The following is an 18,398-nucleotide window of genomic DNA, read 5'->3' on the forward strand; positions in this document are numbered from 1 at the left end:
GATTTATCAGTTTGGTACGCTTCCGGTAGCTTTTCTGCTCTTCTTAAATCCTCACTTCACTTTTGCCAGCGCATGACCGGACGTAAGTTTTTCCGGCCGGTTCATGCAACGCACCGATTTGAATGTATGAAAGCGCTAATTTGACCTGATTTCAATCTTCAGAGCTATGTGGACGTAGCCTAAACGTTCTGCAGTGCTGTTTTTCCTGATTTGGATGCACACAACCAAGTCCTCGCATCCTGACGGGTCATCCCCCTTCTGATGTTTTTTAGGTTTTGTATCCGAAACCTCTTCAGATGCCGATCAAACTCTGGCAGAAAAGAAAAAAAAACAACACAAGTAGAACATAGAAGAATGATTGCACACACAGACAAAATGGAAAACGCTGCTCAGTATTTTCCTCTAAGCACGCTGATATTTATTCCCACAGTTCGGAAACCTTGTCAGTCTTTCAATTCTGAATTTTACCTTAGCTCACTCGGCGTTGGCAGTGTATCAAAAGACGACTTCAGTTCTGAGGCGTCCCTCCACAATCACAGCGAAATTCTATTTCTTGTTCCTGAACAACAGCACAGAGAAAACAGGCTTTATGGTAGAAAGAAATCTCAACATATGCACACACACATACACACAAACACTAACAAAAAAGGTGTGTTAAGATCGCTGACACTACAACTCTATTGGAATTTGTGATCTTACCTTCAAGTATGTCTCTAACATGTTTATAATAGACCCCTCTGGAACAAGGTCAAGAGACAAGCTGGTGAAGTCCTCTTGCTGTGATGATTGGTGACCACAGCTACACATTTCAGGAGTAACGTAGTTAAAGTAAAGATCAGGTAGGTGGAAAAGAGGTATATGAAAATATTGCAACCAGCTCTGCGTTTCTGAAAGACAGGCTTACCTCTTGCATGTCCTCATGTTTTCCATTTTAAAAATGTGATGCTCTTCTACTGGGCAGGTATAACTTTGGCCCAGGAGAGCTGCGTTCCTCTCCAGGTGAGGTGCGAGCCTTTTGACCTCATTGAGGAACAATGTTAGGAATTCATGAGCGTCCTGAAAGAAAAGCAGAGAGATTTAAAACAGCACATCAAAATCAGAAGGTAAAGCAAAAAACGAAATGTCCAAATAGCTGACGCACTTTCTGTGCACTGCCGGTGTATTCAGGAGCTTGATTGCTGAATGCCTTCTTAAAAGCTCTTAGGTGGTGATCTTTAAGGCCATAATCTGTTGACTCATGACAGTCCCTGACATCGATGAGCCTTCTGTAGAAAGGAAAGGGTAAACAGACATTTCTGCTGTTAGATCTCTTTGTTCTTCAGGTTTTTGAAGAAAGTAGAAGGTTGACGTAGCGCACCTTAAGAGCTGAGCTTCTGGATCTGTGGCCACAAAACCTCCTGACGCCTGATGTCTCTTATGAACTCCTCAATGTTGAGGAGGCTCTGCAGGCAGGAGTTCATGTAGCAGGTGTTTCCGATATTTGGAAACCTGACACACACGCACAACGTTTACAGTATCAGTGTAAAAGAATTCATTTTCTCCACTTTGACAAAGTGAGCTTTGGTCTTTGTGCACCACGTGTACTCACCCGAAGCAGTCTATAGTCCCAGTTTGACTTTCTATTATTTCTCCACCGCATGCTACACTGCTCCAAAAAGGTAAAAACACAAACACAAAATTAGGAAAGATGTCAGGATGCTGAGCAGTGTATGTGCATGGATGCATGAGCTTTGAAGTTGAAACATTTTGGAGGACGTCTTTCTCTTACCTGTTAAACACATGCTCCCATCCACTCTCTTGGTCCAGAAGCTCCATAATCCAAGTGTCCCAACTCAGGTCTGCTGGGATCTTTTCCGTGGTGCTTCTTACCTGATATAATATATAGGACATAGCTGTGTGCCTCATTGCTCTTAATTGCTCTCATTTAACTGTGATGAGTAAATGCTTGATGACAGTGACTCTTTCCATAAAACATACCTTCCCGGATTTAAAAAGAGAGCAGCGAGACCTTTTTTGTGTCTTCACAGTGTTGCATCTCTGCCTCTGCATCGCTGTCAGTTTTGCTGCAGAGGACGAACAAACATAAGTTTATTAAAAAGTAAATTTTAAAAGAGAATGTGCATTTCATATGTTTGTGTAAAGCAAACCGGGAACAGCAGAATGAACTGTCTCCATTTTCTCTTCTTCTTCTCTTCTTTTGGCCATTTTCAGGGGTCAGCTGGTGTAGGCAGCAACAGAAGCATCCGGGATGCTGATCAGGAGAAAAGTGTAAATGTTGTGGAAATTATAAGAAGGAGTACATTTTGCTAATACAGATTGCTAATAAAAGTGAATAACTGTAATGGAATACCAACATGAACAAAATCATGTATTTTATACATTTACACTCTACAATTTTCAAACGCTAATCTCTGCATCCATATAAATAATAGACAAGACTAGAAGTAGTAAAAAAGATGTAAATACACAAGGTGGAAGAAAAATGCCAATAAAAGGGAAATAAAAGAGCTCCAACTAAACCACTGCTATAAATATCTCCAGCAGCATTAAAGACTGGCGCATTTCTTTACCTCTGATGAGACGTAGAAGGAATTTCCTTCTCTGCCACGTTTTGTTTGTGTAATTTCTGTTTAGAAACACGAAAACCAACATCAGTAATGGCATAAAACAAACATACCAAGTGGGTCTCTCCATGAAAAGTGTCCAGTTAGAAAATGTGGTATTAATTTCATATTATTTATCACTTTAGTGAGCTGTCAGCTCATGAAGCAGATATATAGGAATATCTTTAAATAAATAAAAAACAATTTATTCATGCCTTAAAATTGAGTTTTAAAGTTTGTCCTATGAGATACAAATCCTTCATTTGGTTCTGATCAAAATTCAGTTTTTACAGAAATCATCCATGAAGCTTCAAAAATGCATATTCACCATAAAAAATATTTAGAGAAACATCCTGCAAGTCTCTTCGAACTTACCTTTCTGTGAAAAAAAAATGTTTAAACATCTTTGAACTTAATTTGAGGACATGGCTGTGTGCTAAATTGCTCTTAATTCTTCTCATTTAACTGTGATGAGTAAATGCTTGATGACAGTGACTCTTTCCATAAAACATACCTTCCAGAATTTAAAAAGAAACCAGCGACACTTTTTTTTGTGTCTTCACAGTGTTGCTCTCTACCTCTGCATCGCTCTCAGTTTGCTGCAGAGGACGAACAAACATACGTTTATTAAAAAAGTAAAGTCACTTTAAATTAACAAGTGCAATTTAAAGAGAATGTGCATTTCATATGTTTGTGTAAAAGCAAACCGAGGAACAGCAGAGGTGTCTCCAGTTTCTCTTCTTTTGACCATTTTCAGCAACAGAAGCATCCGGGATGCTGATCAGGACAAAAGTGTAAATGTTATTTTTCAAAGTGGAAAATTTTTAACAAGAAGTACATGCTGGAGATTGCAGATAAAAATTAATAACTGTAATGGAACAAAATCATGTATTTTGTACATTTACACTCTACATTTTCAAACGCTAATCTCTGAATCAATATAAATTATAGACAAGACTAGAAGTAGTAAAAAAGATGTAAATACAAAACACCAATAAAAGGGAAATAAAAGAGCTCCAACTAAACCACTGCTATAAATATCTCCAGCAGCATTAAAGAGTGGCGCATTTCTTTACCTCTGATGAGACGTAGAAGGAATTTCCTTCTCTGCCACGTTTTGTTTGTGTGGTTTCTGTTTAGAAACAAGAAAACCAACATCAGTAATGGCATAAAACAAAGTATATGGTATGAAAATACAAAATCCTTCATTTGGATTCAAAATTCAGTTTTACAGAAATCATCCAAGAAGCTTCCTTAAAAGTTTCAAAAATGCTTGTTTACCATAAGAAAATATTCATAGAAATGTGCTGCGAGTCTCTTCAAACTTACCTTTCTGTGAAAAAGAAGTTTAAACATCTTTGGACTTGATGTGATCGCAGCGAAAATCTCCTCAGCTTTGCAAAAGTTCAACTGAAAACAAGCAGTCAAAGGTTGTATATTTATAAACTTTCAGCATAGAATGTTCATACCCTGAACAGCAAACATCATCATTATGATGTATGGGGCTAGTTTGCATATTTTGGAATGTATGCTCATTTGAACTGTATGGTGCTCGTCTCCAAGCAACTGCTACACAAAACAGGTCAAGTCAAGTGGCTTTTATTGTCATTTTAACCACGTGCAGAGGTACTGTACAGAGTGAAATGAGACAGCGTTCCTCCGAGACCCTGGTGCTATATATGACATATACGGACAAACCCAGGACTACATAAAGTGCAGTGTGCATAAATTGCAAAAATAAACAAGACAAAACAGTGCAAAACTTGACGGAACAGGACGAAACAGACACATGACAATGGAGATGTGCAAAATGCTGAGTATTGTGCAAAAGTAACTTGGTGTCTGTATGTATGTGTATGAGTGTGAGATACTGCAGATAAGTGCTTGGTAGTGGCATGTGTGAAGGTGTGCGTGTGCCAGTGCAGTCACTGAGTGTTCAGGGGTCTGACGGCTTGTGGGAAGAAACTTTTCCGTAGTTTGGTAGCGAGGGCCCGGATGTTCTGGGACCTCTTTCCAGAAGGCAGCAGGGTGAAGAGTGTGTTTGAAGGCTGTGTGGGGTCCTCCAGCAAGCGGGTGTTATAAGGAGGGGAGAGGGCTCCAATGATCTTCTCAGCTGCTCTCACAATCCGTTGTAGGGTACTGCGATCCAATACGCTGCAGTTACCATACCAGACAGTGATGCAGCTACTTGGGATGCTCTCGTTAGTCCCACTGTAAAAGGTGGTGAGAATGGATGGTGGGAGATGGGCTTTCCTCAGCTTCTGCATGAAGTAGAGATGCTGCTGGGCCTTCTTGGTTATGGAGCTGGTGTTGAGGGAGCAGGAGTGGTTCTCCACCAGGTGGACACCAAGAAATCTGGTGCTCTTGACGACCTCCACAGAGGATCCATTCATGTCAAGTGGGCAGTGACCTCACTGTGCTCTCCTGAAGTCAACAATCTCTTTTGTTTTGTCCACATTCAGAGACAGGTTGTTGACTCTACACCTCTACAGATGGCCCGCAGTGCAACCCTTCAACTTCCTAGTAGATGCACCTATATACTAATTTAAAGACCTAGGAGACTTACTTCTCGTCACAGAGTTGTGGCATTCACAACATTTTCAGAAAACTTGACCTTTGAACTTGAGGTCAAGGTCACTGATATTCAAACTGACCCCAGAACTTTAGTAGATGCACCAATGGCATCAATTCAAAATCCTGCCCCTCGTTCTCGAATTATTGTCTTGACCAAGCTGAGTATACAATTATGAAACAATCATTTTCCATTTTTATTTCACTATCTGTAACTAAGACAAATAAACAGTATTTGGGACAAGTCTATAAGTGGTTAGTGAGACTCCACATCTGATAACAGTATAACACACTGCTTATTTATGTAAAATTGTCATCAATAAATGTGTTCAAAACAGAAGCTACACTGGCTTTAAAAGTTTTTGTTAACTCTGACTACCTGTCTGCTCTTACCTGTTTCTTTTGCTCTCTGCTGTCTTAATCCTCCATCCAACTCTACAGCTATTTTTAGGGATGACATGATGAAACTGAAGGGTGTCTGGGCACCGAAAAAAGAAAAGAAGAGAGATTGGATTAGGCTGCAGCTGGCGTGCCATTCTCTCACTTCAGGATGAAATGCTGTGTCTTCTTACGTTTCTCTTGTAAAACAGCATGTAGGCTGAGTGCTGCTGTTCCTCACAAGCTGCAGATCCAGTTGTGTGCAGCACCTGTGCGTCATTATAGGTGAGCCAAGGATCTGATGTAGAGTGTGGACTCTCCTCAGGATGGACAGAATTACAGATGCAGCAGCTGTTTCCGATGTATGGAAACCTGACACACAAACAACAGTTTACAGTATCAGTGTAAAATAATTCATTTTGTCCAGGTTGAGAAGGTGAGCTTTGGTCCTTGTGCACCACGTGTACTCACCTGAAGCTGTCTGTAGTCTGAATTTTATTTTCCATTATTTATCCACCGCCCAAATGTTTCACTACGCTACTGCAAAAAGGTAAAAACACAAACACACAATTAGACACTGAGCACTGGATGTGCACGTATGCATGAGCTTTGAAGTTTAAACTTTTTTTTATCATCAACAATTTTTATTTATTTCATTTTAAACTTCAATAACAGAGGTTAAGGATAACTACATAAATAAATAGTTTAAAAAACAAACAAACAAAAACAAAACAACAACAAAACAAAACACAACAACAACAAAAAACAAAACAAAGGGAAGTTATCCTATTCTTTCTTCGCACACCAATCCCCACACCACCACTCTGTCATTACTCCTCTGTTCTTCAAGTTACAGAAAGCCAGCTTGTAAAGGGGGACCAAATACAATCATATTGAGGCAATTTGTCTAATAAACCATAAGTCACTTTTTCGTAAGACGCCAACTTAGCCATTGTCTTTAGCCACTCTTCATAGGGAGGGGGGGTTCTTTTTCCGCCAATGTCTTAGCAGGACCCGTTTGGCCGTAGTAAGAGCCAAAATAATCCATCTTTTTGTATAACTGGAAAAATCTCCATCAGAAAGTTCTGTGGTTATACCAAGTATGGACAGTTTTGGTGAGATACCAAATCTCCTTTTTAAAACACTGAAAATTACCTCCATTATATTTTCCCACCAATCCCGAAGTGCCGAACAGCTCCATAAGATATGTAAAATCAAAGCATTTTGACCATCACATCTCCAACATTCGTCCGTAGAGGCCAGGTTCCATTTATACAATTGTTGCGGTGTTCGATGCCACCTATGGATTATCTTAAGTTGAATAAATCTACTGCCTGTTTCTTTATACATAGTATTAACATTTTGAAAACATGAATCCCATTCAACTGAAGATATGTCCAATGCCATGTCCTGGGCCCAGTAGCCCTTAACTTTAAGGAGAGGGTCAGCTGACCGTTCTTGCAATAAGTGATAAATCTTAGAGGTAATGCCTTTACCCAAGGGTGATCTTGAGAGCAGGACTTCCATAGGGCTGCCCACAGGACAACTCAAGGGGGTTCCCAGCCACTTCGATAATGAACTATGTATTTGGACATATCTCCAGAACTGATTACGCTGCAACTTATATAACTCTACAATTTTATCAAAGCTTAAAAAACATTTAGTCCCACAGTCAAATAAATCTGATACATTAAGGATGCCTGCTTTACGCCACTGTAACCAGTCAACCGATGTCCCTCCAATTAAAATTCTTTTATTACTCCATAAGGTTGCCGAAGGTGATTTAATAAAGTCCCAGCGACCTGCCCTATGTAATTTAAACTACAATGTCTTTGCAATTATAGGATGGGTAGTTTTATGACTGGTATCAAACAGCTCCCTCCAAGGAGAAATACCGCCATTAACTTCCGTCTCTATATGGGACCAGATGGGTTTAACTGGTGCAGTAGGTAACCAAGCTCTAAGTTGTTTCACGTTCATCACCCAATAATACCATTGGAAATTAGGCAATGAAAAACCTCCTTGTTTTGCACTCGCTTGAAGTTTCTTAATACTTAAACAATGCGGTGAGCTACCCCAAAGAAACTGCCGGATTAAAAAGTCTAGATCTTTGAAATACTTATCTGGAATGTGTAATGGAATATTAGATAAAATATAAAAGATCATGGGTGCAGTCATCATCTTAATACAACTAATTTTACCCCATATTGTGAGACTTACTCTGGACCATCTACCAAATTCCATTTTTATTCTTTCAAACATTGGCTCCATATTTGCTTGAACCATCTTAGTGTATCCGAGGTAATTTGTATCCCCAAATACCTCAAACCATTCACGGACCACCGAAACTCCCACTGTTTAAGGCAAGGCAAGGCAAGTTTATTTGTATAGCACAATTCAACAACAAGGTGATTCAAAGTGCTTTACAGAGACATTAGAAACAAAAACAAATAAAAAGCATGATTTAAAATTGATTAAAACAAGCAAACAAACAAACTAATTAACAAACAAACAAACAAAACAGTATATAAAATCAAAACAGATAAAATCAGAACAATAGATAAAATCAGTAGTTAAAATGTTAGTTTTGAAATTTAAGCTTAAAAGTGTGGATTTGGTGCTTTATTCAAATGCAGCTGAGAACAGGTGAGTCTTCAACCTGGATTTAAATAAACTGAGTGTTTCAGCTGATCTGAGGCTTTCTGGGAGTTTGTTCCAGATATAAGGAGCATAAAAGCTGAATGCAGCATCTCCGTGTCTGGTTCTGACTCTAGGAACTGATAAAAGACCAGATCCAGATGACCTGAGGGATCTGGAAGGTTCATACTGGGTCAGGAGGTCACTGATGTATTTTGGTCCTAAACCATTCAGAGCTTTATAGACCAGCATCAGAACTTTAAAGTCTATCCTCTGACGGACAGGCAGCCAGTGTAAAGACCTCAGAGCTGGACTGATGTGGTCCACTTTTTTGGTCTTAGTGAGGACTCGAGCAGCAGAGTTCTGAATGAGCTGTAGTTGTCTGACTGATTTTTTAGGTAGACCTGTAAAGATGCTGTTACAGTAATCAAGCCTACTAAAGATGAATGCATGGACTAGTTTTTCTAGGGCCTGTTGAGACATCAGATCTTTTATCCTTGATATATTCTTGAGGTGATAGTAAGCTGATTTTGTTATTGTCTTAATGTGTTTTTCTAAGTTTAGGTCTGCATCCATCACTACACCCAAATTTCTCGCCTGGTTTGTGGTTTTTAGGTGTATAGATTGAAGTTCTCTGGTGACCTGTAATCGTTTTTCTTTGGTGCCAAAGACTATTACCTCAGTTTTGTTTTTGTTTAGCTGGAGAAAATTGTGGCACAACCAGTCATTAATTTACTCAATGCATTTACCAAGAGCCTGTACAGGGCCTCGGTCTCCTGGTGACATTGTGATATATATTTGTGTGTCATCTGCAGAGCTATGATAGTTTATTTTGTTGTTCTTTAAAGTCTGTGCCAGTGGGAGCATGTAAATGTTAAACAGAAAGGGTCCCAAGATGGAACCTCGGGGAACTCCACATGTGATACTTGTCTGCTCAGATGTGAAGTTACCTATTGATACAAAGTATTTCCTGTTTTCTAAGTATGTTTTGAACCAGTTTAGTACAGTTCCTGAAAGACCTGCCCAGTTCTCCAGTCGTTTGAGTAATATGTTGTGGTCAGCTGTATGAAATGCTGCACTGAGATCCAGTAAAACTAAGACTGACATTTTTCCACTGTCTGTGTTCAGACATATGTCATTAAACACGTTGGTCAGAGCGGTTTCAGTGCTGTGGTTCTGTCTAAAACCTGACTGGAAGGCATCATAGCAGTTATTCTGTTTTAAGAAGTAATTGAGCTGTTGAGAAACTGCTTTTTCAATGATCTTACTTAAAAATGGGAGATTTGAGATGGGCCTGTAGTTGTTCATTTGTGTCTTGTCAAGATTGTCCTTTTTCCACCTGGGTCTGGGTGCAGTTCCCCCCTCCAGCGGGTACCTAGGGTACCTAGACCCGGTTTGTAGAGTACGCTTGGGGAGTGTGATCGTGTGTACAGCGTCTCTTTATGTCTGTCTCCACGTTGGTTGAGTGTGGAGTAAGTGCATATGAGGGTGGGAATGGATGTTTGTATATGTGTGTGCCTGTATTTCTGTGTCTATATGTCAGGTTGGGTGTCAGGCGCCACCTCTCTGGGGACATCTTAGGCCCTCCAAGGTTTGGAGGCCTATCTCCCCCTACCACCACTTCCCCTGCCAGTGGCGGACTCCCTCAGACATCGGTGCGTTGGTGGTTCTTTGTGTCCGGGGATGGGCGTCCAGGTACACACCGGCTCACTCCTTGGCGGCCACTTATTGGGGCCTGGAGCCTGGGGCTCGCTCGGGCCACTTCGGAGGTGGGGTGCGCTCGGTCACTCAGGCACGGCTGGCTGCCGGCGGAGCTCACGGGCGCGTCACTGCAACTCCCCCTGGCTTCTGCTCCGCGGCTGCTGAGTGAGCCCTCATCTGGGACTCTCCTCAGCTCTTTCTGGGACAGTGGCGCGGCTGCCCCTCTGTTGGTCTTCCTTGGTCTCTTGTGTTCTGGGGGCCTCTGGATGTCTGGAGTTTTGATCTTCTCCATACCTGCTTCATGCCCTGGAGGACGGGGCTGTGGCCCCCCCACACCCTCTAGCAGATCATTACATGAAGGAACCTTTTAAAAAAAAAACAAGCGCGTCCATGCTCACAGGTGTACACACGGGTGATCACACCCACAAACTACACCCTTTTTGGCTCCTACCTCAAAGCACACTGTGTTCTGTTGATCTTATGTGCTGCACAATAATGTTTAATATTTAGTATTTACTGTCATATTCCCATATATCATTGTGATGCTGTTTATTCTATTACTCTTGTTCTCTTCTGCTTGTTTTCTTTTTTCTTTCTCAGCAGGTGATCCAGGTGATCGATATATGCATTTTCTTTTTTTTTTCTGCCCATTCTGTTGGTTTTTGTCTTTTGCCCTTCTCCCCCGTCCCTCTTCTCAGCTGTTTCTCTTTCCCTCTTTCTTTCTCCCCTTCTTTCCCCCAGTCAAGTCTGTCCTGTACTCAGTAAGTGAAAATAAAATAAACAATAAAAGGTGAATCAAATGGACCATTACGGCAAGGCTGGGATGGTCAATTTGGTAAAGTAAATCCGTTGGGCATCTTTCTTTGCCTTTAGACAACAATTCTGATGGCAAAAGAGCCAAACGGGACAGGCAAAAAAAAAAAAAAAAAAAAAAAAAAAAAAAGATTGTCCTTTTTCAGTATAGGTTTTATTACAGCAGTTTTTAGTGGTTCCGGGAACACACCTGATATTAAAGAAAAGTTGACGATCTGTAACAGGTCTGACTCTAAAGTCTTTGAGACCTTTTTGAAAAAACTTGTTGGCAGGACATCTAAACAGCAAGAGGAGGAGTTCAGTTGACCTAAGATGTCCTCCAGGTCTTTGCTGTTAATAGGGTGAAACTGTTTCATGGTGTTTAAACAGTTTTTCGGTGGACACAGTACATAGTCTGGATCTGCTGTTGATGTACCAATTGCTTGTCTAATCTTTTGGATTTTTTCTGTGAAGAATTTGGCAAAGTCATTGCAGGCCATGGTTGAATGAAGTTCAGCTGCCACTGACACAGGAGGGTTTGTTAGCCTGTCAACTGTAGAAAATAAGACCCGAGCATTATGACTGTTTTTAGTGATGATGTCAGAGAAGTAGGACCTTCTTGCACTCCTCAGTTGTAAATTATAATTGTGAAGTTTCTCTTTATAGATGTCATAGTGAACCTGGAGGTTTGTTTTTCTCCATCTGCGCTCAGCTTTCCTACACTCTCTTTTTTCATTTTTCACTAGTGTGGAGTTTCTCCATGGAGACTTTTTCCTTCCAGAGATAACCTTCACCTTAATGGGAGCAATTGTATCCATTACATTTAACATTTTTGCATTGAAGCTATTGACGAGCTCATTGACTGAACCTCTGGACAGGTCAGGTGTTAATGGGAAGACCTGGTTAAAGATCTCACTACTGTCTTCAGTTATACACCGTTTTGTGATCACTGCTGTTGATATATTTGTGTGGGCTGAGATTTTACTTTCAAAGAAAACACAGTAATGATCAGACAGGCCCACATCAGACACAGTAATGTTTGAAATGCTCAGGCCCTTGGAGATCAGTAGGTCAAGAGTGTGTCCTCTATTATGTGTGGCCTCTGTTACATGCTGAGTCAGCCCAAAGTTGCCCAGAGTGTTACTCAGGTCTTTAGTCCCTTTGTCCTGAGGGTTGTCCACATGGATGTTAAAATCCCCAACAATAATTACACAGTCGAAATCAACACAGATCACAGACAGCAGTTCACTGAGGTCATTAAAAAAAGTCTGTGCAGTATTTGGGAGGCCTGTAAACATTAAGAAACACAACTTTGGATGGGGCCTTCAGCTGTAAAGCCACATATTCAAAAGACTGAAAACTTCCAGGAGATAGCTGCTTACATTGAAATGATTCATTAAATAAGACAGCGACCCCTCCTCCTCTCCTGCTCACCCTGGCCTCACTGATAAAACTGTAGTTAGGAGGGGTCGTCTCGATGAGAACAGCTCCACTGTTACTTTGGTCCAACCAAGTTTCAGTTAAAAACATAAAATCAAGGCTGTGCTCAGTGATTAAATCATTAATTAAAAGTGTTTTCCCAGCTAAAGATCTAACGTTTAATAAAGCCAACTTAAGTGTTTTAGAGGCATTACTTGTCCCCTCGTGTTTGGGAGCAGTCTGTGGCACACAAGGTATGTTTACTATATTTAAAGATCTTTTAGAGTGCAGCTCTCTGTGTTTTGACCAGGCCACATGTCTCCTTCTGTCACCTGAAAGTACAGAGATTTTAAAACCTTCTAGTAAACAGGGTCCCAGCTTCTCCTGGGAAAAGTCACCACTGCCATAATCCTCGCAGCCCGGACCCTTCACACATCACACATCAGACTGCGGAGACAGAGCATGAAGCTGGTAAGGAGGAACTAAGGGGGGCGAGGCTGGGCAATGTGACTTCGATTGCTCTGTTGAGGGTGGGGCTCGATGGTGAACCTTTGGCTGCTCTGGTGGGGGGTTTATGGGGGACAAAAAGGGATTGGGCCGGGGGGTAGATCTGAGCCCAGCATTGACCCGCTCCATCATCTCTTCAGTGAATTTCAGGTGTGGGGAGGAGGGAAAAAGGGAGGGGGAGGAGGGTGATGGGGGTGATGGCCTGTCAGGGGTTTGGGGGACTGGGGAAGATCGTGGTTCCTGGTCCTGGTCGTTGGTGTTGTTGAGAGAGTTGGAGGAAATAGGGACCCCTCTTCTTGCCTCAGATGTCTCTCCTTTCTGAGGCTCTTCCCGGGTGGGGGCAGATGGAGCTCCTCCTCAAGGTTTCTGCTGGGCTTTGTCTGTTCTTGGAGTACTGTTTGTTCCTCTTTATGAGATAACTCCACGTTTATCTCAGCCTTGGCACAAAGCACAGATGGATGACGTATGGAATAAAACAAGTTGGAGGTGAACAGTTTCACCCCTGACTTGTTAAAATTAAATCCATTTGCTTTAAACAGATGCCTGCGTTCCCAAAAAATATTAAAGTTGTTGATAAAATGCACTGAGTGGTCAGCACATGCTGATATAAGCCATTTATTCAGTGTAAACAACCTGCTGAATCTCTCGTCTCCTTCTCTGACCGGCGGTACAGGTCCACTGATGAATACAGCTGCATTCAGAGAGTTTACAGTATTTAATAATCCAGTAAAGTCCCGTTTCAGAACCTCTGACTGTTGTTTGGAGACATCGTTTGACCCTGTATGCAGAACAATGTTTGTCACAGTTGGATATTCATCTGCAATTTGAAGAATTCTCTCCTTCAGGTTGTTGACCATATCATTAGGAAAGCAGAGGACTTTAGTGTTCTTACCGCACATCCTTTGTACATCCTTTACGGCAGAGTCACCCACAATCAGAGTTTCAGGCCTAGCCTTGAGCTTTCCCTGTGGCCTTTTACTTTTCAAAAAATTTTCGGACCTTACTTCACTACTTTTAGATGGATGGTTGTCCGATATAGATCCAGGGTCCTTTGATAGTGGAGCAAATCTGTTGTGCAGTTTCACATTCAGTTGTTTTGAAGGTTTGTTGTTAACCTTCCTATTCACGGTTGTCCAGTCCTGTTTCCTCTCGTATACAGGGGTAGAAGAGCTTCTCTGTCTCGTAGGAAGTGAAGGCCAGTCGGTTTCAGCTCGCTGTGCCCTGCCTGTGATACGTCCTCCCCCTTCCAGGAGACATGATTTATGTCTTGGTTTTGCACTAAGACAGTCCAAGGGGGGATTATCGCTTGAGGATTTATAATAGTGCACAAAGTCTACTTTCTTGGTCATGTTATCTGTGCTCCTTAGCTGTGTACTAGCTTGCTCATCGCCATTGTTTTGAATCAAAGGCAAGGTTGTTTCATTTCCACACAGTCCATTTACCTCCACGTTTACTTCTAAGCGATGAATTTTTGTCTCCAGTACTGCAATCTTCTGCAGGAGGCTGTGGTAGTCATCTGTGGAGAGGGAAGGCATCTTGTTGCTAGTTAGCCTAGCGGTTATCAGCTTTCCAGGCTATTTAGGCTGCTCGGTGCCCAGACGCTGTAATCAGGCTTCAGCTGTGTCTAGGCCACAGACACACGGAGCGCTGAGGATAAGGTAACTATAAAAATGTTGCTGTTTCTGTTAAGAACACTTTAGTCCTAATGATCTATAAGTGTCCAGAAGCTATCGCAGGTAAGCTCATACGGAAAATATGGGAAAAAATCAGCATAAAAATCAATAAAAATCAATAAAAGAAGCAAAGCATTTAAAGAGCAAAGAGATGAAGCGTCCACACTGTTTAAATAAAGTATGGGGGCAATGTCCTGACATAGGCATTGCCTCTGATTTATCCCAGTTGACGCGATACCCTGAAAGCAGAGTAAAGCTTTCTATACATTCTAATAGGGCTGGAATTGACTTCCCAGGCTGGGTCATAAGTAACAACATATCATCTGCATATAATAGAAGCTTATGTTGACTATTACCCATCGAAATTTCAAATATATTTACATTATTTCTCAGTTTTTGTGCCAAAGGCTCTATAGCAATTACAAAAAGACCGGGGCTAAGGGGACAACCCTGTCTTGTGGATCTCTGTAAAAGGAATAGGTCTGATATGAGCCCATTCGTCAATACTCGCGCTGAAGGCGAATCATAATATGATTCGCCTTCAGCGAATCAAATTGTCACCAAAACCAAACTTTTATAATGTCTTAAACAGATAATCCCACTCAACACAATCAAAAGCTTTTGCAGCATCCAGCGATAGGGCCACTGTTGGATATACTGAATCATATACATAATTTTGCAAATTAACCAACCGCCTAATATTATCTGAACCATAGCCGTTTGGAACAAAACCAGATTGGTCTGCATGAATTATTTTCACCATTACTACTTTTAATCGACCCGCTAAGACCTTTGCCAAGATTTTTTGGTCAGAATTCAGCAAAGATATGGGGCGGTAACCACTTGGGTCTAAAGGGTCTTTCCCAGTTTTAAGAATAAATGTTATAAGTCCAGAGTGCACTGACTGAGGTAATGAGCCTACTTTGAACGCCTCATTATAAACATCGAGCAACAGGGGACTTAACATATCCTCAAATGCTCTATAGAAATCCAATGGTAACCCATCTAATCCTGGAGCTTTATTAAGTGGCATACTGTTAATTGCACGGGTAATCTCCTCCACTGTAATAATGGATTGGATTTATATAGCGCTTTTCAAGGCACCCAAAGCGCTTTACAATGCCACTATTCATTCACTCTCACATTCATACACTGGTGGAGGCAAGCTACGGTTGTAGCCACAGCTGCCCTGGGGCAGACTGACAGAAGCGAGGCTGCCATATCGCGCCATCGGCCCCTCTGGCCAACACCAGTAGGCAAGTAGGGTAAAGTGTCTTGCCCAAGGACACAACGACCAGGACAGAGAGCCCAGGGATCGAACCGGCGACCTTCCGATTACAGATGCAATTCCCAACCCCCTGAGCCACGGTCGCCCGGGGCGACTGTAATTGGAGCATCTATAATCTGCTGGTCAGTAGTAGAAAGCTGTGGCAGGTTTAAATCAGTAAAGAATGCTTTGAATTTCTGTTCATCTAAACTACCTTGTGTAGAATAAAGATTATTGTAAAAGGCCCTGAATCCATCATTTATATGTCTAATAGAAGCTGAAATAACCCCATGTGATTGTCGTATGCCTGGGATATGGTTCATACTGTCTTTCTGTTTAAGACGGTATGCTAATAAACGACTCGGCTTTTCTCCCATTTCCCAATATGCTTGATTAATGCGAAATAAAGCGTATTCTGCCTTTCTGTTGTACAGTACATTCAACTTATATTTAACTTTAACAATTTTATTCAACGTAACTCTGTCTTTTGTATGGGAATGTACTGCCTCAAGTGCCTTTAATTTGGCTTCTAACGTAATGATATTCTTGTTAGCTGCCTTCTTTTTAAAGGAAGCGTAAGAAATTATCCTCCCCCTTAAGTATGCCTTCATAGCATCCCACCAAGTAGCCAATGTAGTGTCCTCTCGATTATTTGTCTGTTTGTAAAATTGTATTTCATCTCTTATCAATTTAATAAACCCAGAGTCTTTAATTAAGGACACATTTAAATGCCATCTGCGGCTTTGAGGAATCTGTAAAATATTTCCAAGACATAGAAAAATTGGCACATGGTCCGAGAATACTATATTACCAATACTTGAATCTATAGAGTTATTCACTAAGGCTTCAGAAATAAGAAAGTAGTCGATTCTAGTATAAACATTATGAGGCGGAGAGTAAAAGGAATATTCCCTGCCTTCTGGATGCACTGTATTTGTGCACCTTCTAATTCCAAAAGATACTGTGACAGGTTATGAAAAAAGGCGAGTATGTCCGCATTAGGTGCATAGATATTACATAAAATTATTGGTGTGTCCAGTAGTTGTCCATAAACCAATATAAATCTACCTCCCTTATCTGTTATTACTTTTGTTTCAGCAAAGCTAACTGCTTTATGAATCAGAACCGACACTCCCCTACTTTTACCAGTTCCAGGACTGGAAAAGACTTTACCTACCCAGGAACATTTAAGTTTTAAGGCTTCTGACTTGCACATGTGCATTTCTTGAATAAAGGCTATATCAACTCTTGATAACTTTAGATATGTTAATATTTTCTTCCTCTTAATCCCGTTATTCAACCCCTTAACATTCCAGCTGGCTATTTTGAAATCTGTCTGTCTATCCATCTTATATGTTGTCTGCTTGACCTGGAGACAACATATAAGATGACACCGCCATGGACCTCAACCAGCAGGCTTTGTGTTACCTGTTTCTTTATACAGGAGCATGTAGGGGTGGACTGCCTTTTTATTTGATTACCCTTTTCTCATGTTTTTGTTAGTTAGGGACATTTTGGGGGACGTTATACTCTTACTTGTTAAACACATGCTCCCATCCACTCTCTTGGTCCAGAAGCTCCATAATCCAAGTGTCCCAACTCAGGTCTGATGGCATTTTTTCAGTGGTGTTTTTAACCTCTTGGGAACTTTCACTACATTCCTTACTTGATGCAGAAAGAAGAAACGAGTCAGGGATGCATAGCAAGCACAACAAGACACCAGCAGTCCAGACCTTTCACCAACTGAAGACATTTGCAGCACCATAAAACATGACAGAGAAGCGCTGGGACTATGTGAAAGGGTGAAGTGCTGCAGTAAAGTTGCAATGGTGCTATCTTTTATACAGTCTATGGTTCACTCTATTCGATTACCCTTTTCTCATGTTTTTGTTAGTTAGGGAGATAAGACATTGTCATTTGGTTTTATTCTTTTCATAAATAAGTTTTGCACATCCTTTAGATACGGTCCCTTTTGTTTGTTGTTTTGGGGTCCACCCCGAAGCTGTAGTTCGCTCCTTTCCTTTGTTAGAATTCAATCACTGTGAAAAAAAAATCACCATCAAAATTGTACTGGTTGTGTGATGTGCTGCTTGGGGTCAGACAGTGGTGGATCACCCTTATATTATGGTCTGGCCACCCTTAGACAGGCCATAACACTAACTAAAATGAAAATGAAAACTAGACTTATAACTGGCTGGCTGGTGTCCTTACCAGTGACCTTGGGTCTGAACTGTGGGCTCCTCTTTCCAGGTGTTCGTACTGCCTGAGTGGCACCAAGATGTGCTGTCTTGCCTCTTTTGGGTTTTCTGCATGTTTCTGGCTCAACATGCAAGTATCCACTTCTTGACGTTCGCTGTTGGTTGCAGCCACTTGAGGTTTTTGGGCTCATTTGGGTTCTCAACACTGGGCGACTTTGATGGGAGTGAAAGCATCCTCACAACATAAATCACCACACTACCTGCTTTTGTTTCAGATTTTTTCTTTATCCTTGTTAACATGTTTGGGTACTGGGTTTACCTGTAATGCATTTTGTGCTCCAAAAGCTGTTAGCATGACCTTTCTTATCATTAGATTGTGCCACACCAGCACCTGAGAGAAAAGCTTTGAGTTTGATTTTGTGTTTGTGTTTTGCAGGCACTCAGGAGAATAAGTCATGATGTTTCTTGTGTTTGTCATGTTAGTGTCTCAGTGCTTGTCAATCACCAGTCAACAGTGTCACCACTGTGAACAACATCCTGCGACTGTTTGAGCCAAAACCTTCGAGAAGTCCCTGCAGCCGCTTCAAAACTCATCACTGAGCTCGATCTCTCTTTTAACACGCTGGAGACAACAATGAAAGATGACTTTCTT

At 41.3% G+C, this 18,398-nt stretch overlaps 1 long non-coding RNA gene across 3 annotated transcripts; it reads right to left on the reverse strand.

The window, feature by feature from the left end:
- Positions 1-520: 520 nt before the first annotated feature.
- On the reverse strand, positions 521-17,656 carry LOC120736660. 3 transcript variants are annotated; one of them, XR_005696568.1, is made up of 16 exons: positions 17,085-17,656; positions 6,024-6,092; positions 5,747-5,924; positions 5,568-5,652; positions 4,773-4,907; positions 3,933-4,013; positions 3,680-3,735; positions 3,311-3,380; positions 3,118-3,202; positions 2,571-2,626; positions 1,589-1,645; positions 1,358-1,488; positions 1,142-1,265; positions 905-1,056; positions 700-799; positions 521-559 (listed from the first exon to the last, which is right to left on the reverse strand). It is a non-coding gene; the product is annotated as an uncharacterized LOC120736660 (long non-coding RNA). The 3 variants fall into 3 exon arrangements; XR_005696567.1 differs by lacking the exon at positions 4,773-4,907 and having other exon boundaries at positions 17,085-17,652; XR_005696569.1 differs by lacking the exons at positions 2,571-2,626; positions 3,118-3,202; positions 3,311-3,380; ... (5 more) ...; positions 6,024-6,092; positions 17,085-17,656 and adding exons at positions 1,769-1,869; positions 1,978-2,034.
- Positions 17,657-18,398: the final 742 nt, after the last annotated feature.

The sequence above is a fragment of the Simochromis diagramma genome, unplaced genomic scaffold (genome assembly GCF_900408965.1).
Source record: "Simochromis diagramma unplaced genomic scaffold, fSimDia1.1 OVJJ01000615.1, whole genome shotgun sequence".
Taxonomy (NCBI): Eukaryota; Metazoa; Chordata; class Actinopteri; order Cichliformes; family Cichlidae; genus Simochromis; species Simochromis diagramma.